Raw genomic sequence first — 10538 nt, forward strand, 5'->3', positions numbered from 1 at the left:
TAAACTTAAGGCCATCCACAGTAAGCAAAAAAAAGAACAATATAAGCCTTTTCTCCAATTTACTAGAAAGAGATCAATAAATTGAGCTAATATTGAGGAAACGTATTATTTCTCGCTTTAAGAATTCATCTCTGTAGTAGTTTTTCAGACTTTTTTTCTAGAAAAATCACCTCCATCAGACAAGAGCTCGATAAAATGTGCGCAATTGCCCCAAATTACCATCAGTTTAAAGGGTTAGTCATCGATTATTTTACTCCAGCAACGGAAGAAGAAATCAAAAAGATCATATTAGATAGTCCATCAAAAAGTTGCGCCTTAGACCCTATGCCCACCAGCTTTTTTAAAAAATGTTTGCATGAACACTTCTTCCACATATCACCCAAATTGTAAATGATTCTCTCCTCACAGGCACAGTACCAAATTGCTTTAAGACAGCCCATATTAGACCCCTTTTGAAAAAATCTGGACTTGATGAAAAGGACTTTAAAAATTTTAGACCAGTTTCAAATCTTTCTTTCCTTTCCAAAATTCTTGAAAAAGTTGTATCTAATAGACTGTTACATCATATTAAAGCAAATAATCTTAGCGAAGTCTATCAGTCAGCATATAAGGCACACCATAGTACCGAGACAGCGTTACTTAGGGTCTGTACTGATATTTTAAAATATATTGATGAAAAAAAGGTATGTCTTCTTACTCTTTTGGACCTTTCGGCTGCATTCGATACCATTGATCATGGTATTTTACTCGAGAGATTAAATACTACTTTTGGCATAAAGGGTACTGTCCTGCGATGGTTTGAGTCATATTTTAAGGATCGAACACAAGCAGTTGTGGTTGGAAACACGTGTTCTAATAATGTTTTGCTTAGATGTGGTGTTCCTCAGGGGTCTGTTCTTGGACCTGTCTTGTTTACAATGTATACACAACCTATTGCTGATATTTTAAGACAATATGGCATGAATTACCATCTTTATGCTGATGACACTCAAATTTATAAGTCTATTGATTTCGATCAAATACCACTTTTAGTCGACTCTACTGAACAATGTACTAGAGATTTAAAAATATGGATGACCAGCAATAAATTGAAACTAAATGATGACAAGACGGAAATAATGTTGAGTGGAAATACAAAAGCCATTAAAAATCTCCCAGAGCTACAAATTGATATTAATAACCATACCATTCGTTCAAAAAGAAGTCTTAAAAATCTAGGGGTTCAGTTGGATTATGATATGTCTATGTCCTCCCAAATAAGCCAGCTCAGCAAAAGTATTTACTTTCAGCTTAAGAAAATTGGCAGTGTAAGAAATTATTTAACTAAAGCAGCAGCCAAGACACTTGTAACAACACTCATTTTATCAAAGTTAGATTACTGTAATGTTATTTTGTCCGGTTTGACATCCGAAAAACTATCAAAGTTACAAGTACTTCAAAATCAAGCAGCAAAATTGATAATGAAACAAAAGAAATCAGCCCATGTAACACCAATTCTGAAAGAACTACACTGGCTGCCAATAAAAGAAAGGATTAAATACAAAACTGCCGTTCTCTGTTTTAAATGTATAAATGATAGTGCACCTTTTTATCTTAAAACATTCCTGGAATTATATAATCCACCTAGAGCCCTTAGATCAGCCTCTGACAATCTAATTCTTAAAACTCCAAAACAAAACTACAAAACATACGGCGAGCGTTCCTTTTTGTTCTTTGGTCCCCAGGTATGGAACGAAATCCCATATAAAATAAGATCTGCCCCAACAATTTCCATTTTCAAAAATCAGCTGAAGCATTTTTTATTCACAAAAGCATACCTGTCATAATGATGTACTGTGATATATATGCATGTGTATGCCAGACTGTGAGACTGAAGAAATAGCGAGTGAGAATGAGAGAGAGAAAAAGAGAGAGATAGAGAGAGAAAAGAGAGAGAAAAGAGAGAGATAGCGAGAGAGGGAGAGAGAAAGAGAGAGAGAGAGATAGAGGGAGAGAGAGAGAGAGAGAGGGAGAGAGAGAGAGACAGACAGACAGACAGAGAGAGAGAGACAGACAGAGAGAGAGAGAGAGAGAGAGAGAGAGAGAGAGAGAGAGTGGAAATGTTTTTCTATCTGTATAGAATTAATGTTTTAATGAATGTTTCTAGTTACTCACGTTTCAACTGTATTTTGACTGTTCGTGAATTTATATTGCATTGTATATTTTTAGTGAACACATTTTCAACCTCACTGCGAGACTGTTTTTCTGGTATAAAATTTTACACATATGCATTTATATGATATGTATAATACTTTGTTTTACGTACACATTTGTGTCGATTAATTTTTAAGATGTGATGTCTTTTTCATTGTAATGCGCATTGAGCATCTTTTAGGAAATGGAAATGCGCAGTATAAATGCTATTTATTATTATTATTATTATTATTATCTCCGTGTTTGCATCAGTGAAATATAATATGTACAACATGCTTTGTTTAAAGCACATGCGAGTCTAACAAATACAAGAGATTGGAGAATGTGTCGGTTGCACATAAAATACACAGGCCTATTATACATGCTGCCAAAAACTCAAACATGCAGAAAAGGCCTCAAATATTTTGTTACACATAAAAGCCAATAATGCAGAACAAAATAAACAAGAGTGGAACTGGCATGTGTTTCCTGAATATATGTTCAAAGTCATTTTTTTGTGTGTGTTGAGAGTGTGGTTTCTAATGCATGAATGATAGGCTCATGCAGATGTGATAATGAAGAAACGTGTGTCTACAGTAACAACAGAAAGAATTCTATGGCGAGTAATCACTGGTCAAGGATTTCAGAGCTGTGTGCATTTTGAGAAAAATGTATCCCCATACCCTGGATCACATGTCGAGGGGATGGGCTTGTCCCCCTGTAATCCCCGCACACTGTAAACAAACACACATTTTTGAACACGTATAAGAAAAAATAAGTGGTCTCTTGTTACTGAACAAATTGAACTCCTGTTACAATTCGATTAATTGATAAAAGCGCGTATCGCAATGCATTGGCCAACCCTGCCCTATAGGCCTATGCTATTTAATTAATACATTCGTCAGACCTGGAATCTCTAATGCCCGCACACAATAAACAAACACACATTTTTGAAAACGTATAAGAAAAAAAAAGTGGTCTCTTGTTTCAGATCAAATCGAAGTCCTGTTACAATTAAATAATTGATAATAGCGGACATTGTAATGCTTTGGCTAACCCAGCATGCGCTATTTAATAAATGCATTCGTCAGATCTGGAATCTTAAATTGTAATCATTAATATATGTGCCCGCGCGAAGGATGTGAAAGTGAAAGGAATTGAAAATGCTTTCAAAAACAATTATGAAAGTAACATAATTAAAGTAGGACTACAGGTGCTTATAGAAGCCCAAAAAGGTGTATGGATGCGGAAATTAATGTTTCGGATAAAAATAATACGCTATCTCTACTACTGTAGCGTGCGGTCAAAAATTTGTTGCGCAACTATATAGGCTACTGAACTATCGAACTTTTGCACAATGACTTAAATCTATATCAATTCGTCTTAACAGATGAGTATTTTTTCAAACATTTGTACACATAGGCTCTATATTATTCTAGACATTTCTTTAAAGAAAATTCTTTAATAAATACTAGCCCAATATTTTTAAAAAATCCCAGTCAATGGTTTCTACAGATTTTAAAAAGTTTACAGCTGGAACTAAATCTCTTTTAAAAGCAAGTCCGTCCTTTTTTCTACTTCTGCTGACGACATAAAGCTAATTATTGAACGCATGTTTTGAGAACGTTAATTAGATCTAGTGAAAAAATATGTTCAGTGTAAAACAAATTTCTTGTAACAAGTTTTGCTACTAAAAAATGACGTAGGCCATATGCGTATGCAAAAATGTGTGTGGGAAGCTAGAAGTGCTGTGAACAATCCCATCCGTGTTTCGAATTTTTTCACAGTTCCGTAGATCTTATATAAACTCTCTATGTCTGCTTTTTCTGTTGTTGCACCAAAAAACAAAACAATTTAAAACCTTAATTCCAATCTCCAGGTTGCTCAGTGAATTCTGAAACTCAAAATTACAAACTGGACAGTAAATGTTCCACTTTTCACACGTTTATAAAAGCCTCTCTTGCTTTAAAAGCTATAGGATTACTTCCGAAAACGATAAATCTTGCCCTCAAGACGCCATTGTTTTCGGTCTTCAATTCCTCACAGGTCACGTGGTACAGTGCCTGTTCTATAATTGTAGAATTATGTGGCGGAGACCGAAATCTATGCGCGAAACCTGGAAGATTTGAAGAATCCATAAAAATAGAATCATAGACACCCACATAGACAGAATCGTCAATAGAACCATCTTATGGAATATAGTCTAACTAATGTGAAATGAAGTTATCCAAAAAATAAAACGGACAGAGCTTTCAAGTACACTTACAAGTAAGAGCTATGTACAGGAACACAAACAGAGCTGTGTACAGGAATTTGGACAGACTATCGACAGAACAAAGGCTAGCGGAGTAAACCGTACAAAAATCCAGCAGAAGGCAAGGGGAAACCACTGCTGTATTCCTTCCCTAGAACATCATGGATCTTACTTCAATAAATTAAGATAAAGACGTAAAGGGGAGTTCTGAAAGAACTGCCTCGTCCGGTAGGGTCAGTCATGCACAGCAGGTGACACCAGATCGTCATCAAGATGCTGCTCACAAAAGGAAAAATCAAACAAGAAACATAGCAACCAGGAATGTGAGAACAATGCTAGAGAAAGGAAAACTGGACAACATCAAGAAAGAAATGAAGAAAATGAATGTTAACATCATGGGTTTATGTGAAGTACGATGGACAGGAGCTGGCAGAATATTGTCCGACAACTATAACATCATTTACTCAGGAGGCGACAAACATGAAAGAGGAGTAGCGATCATCATGGACATGCCAACATCGAAGACACTTAAGGGGTACCTGACTATATCATACAGAGTTATGATGGTGAGACTGAAAGAATCACCATTCGATACAACCATCATCCAAGCGTATGTGCCAACCTCAGAAAGCACAGAAGAAGAAATAGAGAAATAATTTTATGATGAAATAAACCAAGCAAAGACACATTGTAAATCCCAAGATATTGTCATAGTCATGGGTGATTTAAATGCAAAAGTGGGAGCAACAAGACATGAAGACATAGTGGGTCCATGAATATGGACTGGGAACCAGAAATGAAAGAGGAGAAAAACTGATAGAATGGGCCATCCTGAATGACATGATTATTGGTAACACTTGGTATGAACAACCACCAAGAAGATTATGGACCTGGAAGAGTTCTGGAGACAGCGCTCGCAACCAGATCGACTATATCATGAACGGGATGCTAAATGTCAAAACGCGGCCAGGTGCAGACTATTACAGTGACCATGTACCCGTAGTGTGAAAATTTAGAATCAGATTGAACAAAAAACACACATGAGCAAGAACAAGAATATGAAATTAAACATGGCATTACAACAGTCAAACAAAGAAATGCAAGATAAATTCAGAATAAATCTACAAAACAAATTCGGGCCCTTAGAAGAAATACAAGATTTAGAAAAACAATGGGAACAGCTTAAAACATCAATAAATGAGGCTGCAAAAGACGTCATACCAGAAAGGACAATAAAAGCAAAGAAGAAATGGATGACTGAAGAAATTATTAATCTTATGGAGGAACGAAGAATAAACAAAAACAATATGGAAACAGACACAAATGTAATCTAGCAAAAGAGACCTGGTTAAAAGAAGAATGTGAGGAAATGGAAAATCATTCCAATGCGAACTCAAAAGATCTACACAGAAAAATTATAGAGGTGTGCCATACAAGAACACGTGGATCAACAGGATGCCTCAAATCAAAAGATGGGAATATCATAATGGACAAAGACAAGATACTAGAACGTTGGACCGAATACATGTATATCGGTGACCTGTACAATGACAAAAGAGATGAACAAATAAGAGTGAAAAATAACAACGAGGGACCACCAATCATGAAAGAAGAAGTTATCAAGGCACTACGAATGATGAAGAATGGGAAAGCTACAGGACCGGACAACATTACCACAGAGATGATTAAAGCTTTAAAAAACTTTGGAATCACCACGCTGACAAAACTTCTTAACAACATATATGCCACTGGACATATTCCATCAGACTTGTCAAAATCTATATTCATAGCTTTACCAAAGAAATCTAATGCAAACGAATGTGAAACGCATCATACCATCAGCTTCATGAGCCACATAACAAAAATATTACTCAGAATAATTATGATGAGAATACGAAGTAAAATTTTCCCAGAAATAGCCAAAGAACAGTGTGAATTTATTGAAGGTAAAGGCACTGTAAATGCCATATATGTCATCAGAACAACGATAGAACGTGCCCTAGAAGTTCAGAAAGATCTCCATTTATGTTTTATAGACTACACCAAGGCATTCGACAAAGTTAGGTACGACAAGATCATCGACATGCTGGAAGTCCTCAATATCGACGGGAAAGACTTAAGGATTATCAAAAACATGTACTGGGATCAAACTGCTGCAATGAGAATAGAAAATGACATCAGCGAATACGTACAGATTAAAATAAGAGTCAGACAGGGATGTGTACTTTCTCCAGACTTGTTCTCCCTGTATAGTGAAAATATCATGAGACACATAGAAGAAATGCCTGGTATCTCGATAGGGGGACATAATATAAACAATCTAAGATATGCAGATGACACAGTCCTTATAGCAGAAGATGAAGAACACCTGCAGAATCTATTAAATGTCATCGTACAAGAGAGTGACAACATGGGCTTAAGCCTAAACATCAAGAAAACCGAAACGATGGTGATAAGCAGAAAAACTCAAATCCCAACATGCAATATCAAAGTCAACGATACCACCCTCAAGCAAGTACAACATTTTAAATATTTGGGGACCATTATATCATCAGATGGTAGATGTCACACCGAAATTAAAAGCCGCATTTGCCAAGCAAAAGCAACCTTCCACAAGATGAAACAGATACTAACAAACATCGATCTATCACTGGAAACGAGGAAAAGAGTACTGAAAAGTTACATCGAGCCAATCCTATTATACGGGTGCGAAACGTGGACAATCAATAAACAGCTGGAAAGAACAATTGTAGCGACAGAGTTGTGGTTCATAAGACGCATGCTACTTATCCCATAGACAGCTAGAAAAACAAATGAAGAAGTCCTGGTTGAAGCAAATTATAAAAAACAACTTATCACGAATATAAGAAAACGACAGGCAAATTTCTTCGGACACACAATGCGGAAAGAAGCATTAGAGAATATTGTCACAACAGGAAAGTTTGATGGAAAGAGAGGCAGAGGCAGACAGAGGGAAAAGATACTAGACACGATGACAACATGGTTGGGAGCAGCAAGAACAACAGACACCATTGCTGCAGCAAAGGACAGGGTGAAGTGGAGGTCCATGATCGCCCACGCCAGTCGGCAAGGCACCGGATGATGATGATCGACAGGAACGTAGACAAAGCCATGTAAGGGAAAACAGGGCTATGTACCCGAACACAGACAGAGCTATGTACCCGAACACAGACAGAGCTATGAATAGGAACACAGGCAGGGCTATGAATAGGAACAAAGACAGGGCTATGTTCAGTAAAACGTAAAACAGAGCCATGTAGATAAACGCAGACAGAGCTATCAAAGAGAAAATAGACAGTGCTTCGAACAGGAACGCAAACAGAGCTATCTACAGTACACAAACAGATCCAGCAACTGGAACCCAGACAGCTATCTATAGAAACAGAGGGATAACTATATTCAGGATAAAAATATTTTTCACACGGCTCGAACGGGTAACGGGAGTTTAGATTTAGTATCCGATCGATTTTCCAAGCATTTATTTTATTTGTCCTGCCTTCATAAATAATATACATGTCGTGGGACGTGCAATACATTTATCATAGAGATACCGATGAACTCGTATCGCACTCCATACAGACCCTTTGCCAGTATTTTCTTTGTTCCCTGCCAAGGTTTAAACAAATTGCATTATTCTGGGTGCCCATTGCGGATGTGATCGGGTCGGGTCGGGTCGAGTCGGGTCGAGTCGGGTCGATCAACCGACTCGTCGCCTGAAAACCCACGAGTTTGTTTTTGAGGAGACAATTCGGACGCGATCGGCTTCTGCCATGATAGCTGCTTTGCGCGCTCAATCTGGCTAGCAAACCGACCTGACCCGACCCGAACCTCTAATGGGCACCCCGTATTAGATTCAAAAGAATGAATCGATATTTTAATGGTCTAAATGACGTTCAACTGTGAAGTCTTTACGTGTAAGTAATTGATAGAATGCTTGCATTCGTGGGTTCGTATTTGTGTAGACTTTAAATTTTATTGATTCAGCTGTTCAAAATGACAACGTGTGTTTGCTCTTGGGCTGCAGGTGTGTTCTTATAGAAATGTTTTGATGATTTTGTTCCTGTGTATTTGTTCCTTTGTAAAGTGTATTTACTCAAATGAAAGATTTTGATCACAGGGAAATGTTGGAAAGGTTCCAAGTTTAATTCATAGATAGCTGGCACCGTATTGATCAGCAGTGTTTATAGGCTCCCTGTTTTTACAACTGAGGTGTAGTGGTTAGGCGCTTCGCTGTTCGCACGCAGAAAATGTGCACAAGTGATTTCTATTCCCGTGAAGGGAGAATTTTTGTCTCGTATCTCTGTTTAGTTTCAGGGAGAGTTTTAGGGCACTTGTAACGCAATTAGGTCATATAAATGCCGAAGATTAGAGGTGTTACAAGGTTGTAGCAACAATAAGAAAAAAGGAGGAGAAAAAAGAACGATAGTTGTTGATAGGAAATGAGGAGCAAACTACACCAGAGCACCTCAAGTATATCCGTCTGTGTCAGTAGCAATCTAGAGAAGTTTCTCTTTTGATGTATGCAACAAATATACTTACCGGCAAAAGTAATGCAAATTCACATGACACAAAAAGAGGAGAGTAAATCGAAGCCTTATTTTTATTTAGAGAAACTGATTTGAGGTGTCTCAAATTGCACAGAACAATGCTTGAGAGTTTGGGATTTGCTTGGGGACAGATTTTGTTATTCAATACCAATGACCTTGGCCTTGGGGCTTACATTCCAGTTTGTATCTTGTATGCCCCCCCCCCCCCAATTAGCGTTGATGCCAGCAGTACAACGGCGGTGCATAGAGTGGGCCAAGCGATTGATTTGGCAGTTGAGGACCTGCACCCACTCCTGAAGAATAACGGCACCCAGCTGTGCAGCTGTCCGGGGTCCTGGCAGGAGTTGGTTGAGACGTCTTTGAAGGATGTCCCAAAGGTGTTCTATTGGGTTCACATCTGGTGATCGGGATGGGTGAGGCATAGTGGATATGTTGATCTCCACTAGGAACTGCTGGGTAGCCCATGCTGTATGAGGCCGGGCGTTATACTGCTGAAAGAGGTGGTTTTGATGTCTCTAGAAAATGGAGCAAAATGGGGCTGCAGAACTTGGTTATTGTAGCGCTTTGCCGTCACTCCATTGCCACATCCAGGTCGTCATTTTCTTTTAAAAAGATTATGGGGCCTAGTCTTTGATTGATACCGATTGCGCCCCATATCATCACGCTTTGACCTCCCCACGGGTCTCTCTCCCAGATGTTCTCGTCTGAGTAGCGTTGTCCAGGGCGGGGCCAAATTCTGACCCGTCTATTGTCAGGATCGATGCAGAAGAGATTCTCGTTGCTGAAGGTCACATGCTGCCACTGTCGATGACGTCAGTTAACGTGGTTTTGAGCCCACTGGAGACGAGCTCGTCGATGAGGGACGTTCAGGGGTGCTCTCTGCTTCGGACGCTGACAACGCAGCCCCCAAGCCACAAGTCGGCGGCGTATATGGTGCGGTCACGCACGGCTCTACCGTGCTTTCCTATGGTGTTCTGGGCTGTCTCAGGCTGGTTGTTGAAGTGTATCCTGAGTGGTCCTGGCTTTTTGCTTACTTTCATTGTCTCTGTTTTGTTGATGCTGATCTTCATATCGTAATTGTTACATTCTTCCTTCAGTCGGGTAGTGTGATGTTGGGGACTTCGTTCATCTTTGTGTGCCAGGCTTTGGTCACCAGTAAAGAGTAATTCATTCAGGGTGTCTGGTTCTGTGTTGGCCTCTTTTGTCATTCTATCCTTATATATGATAAATAGTAACTGTGATAGGACACAACCTTGTCGTGGGGCAAATATTGCGTCGGTGCATCCTCTTCCCTTTCAAATCCCATTTGGGCCTCTCTAAGAAATGGTTCAGCTTTGTGTCTTGTTCGCCATTCCAATTTAAAAACAAATGAAAGCAACTCTTAAAAAATACCCAGTTTCGCTTTCTACACATGATGTTACTTTTACGCGTTATTTATACCGGTCAGTATATAATATTTCAAGCTCTGGAGAACATTTCTAAATCTGAAGAGCTTTTGGAAAAAGTGAAAGATTCAATAGAAGAGAAAGATATTACCCCCCCCC

This window comes from Aplysia californica, unplaced genomic scaffold (assembly GCF_000002075.1).
Source record: "Aplysia californica isolate F4 #8 unplaced genomic scaffold, AplCal3.0 scaffold00905, whole genome shotgun sequence".
Classification (NCBI taxonomy): Eukaryota; Metazoa; Mollusca; class Gastropoda; order Aplysiida; family Aplysiidae; genus Aplysia; species Aplysia californica.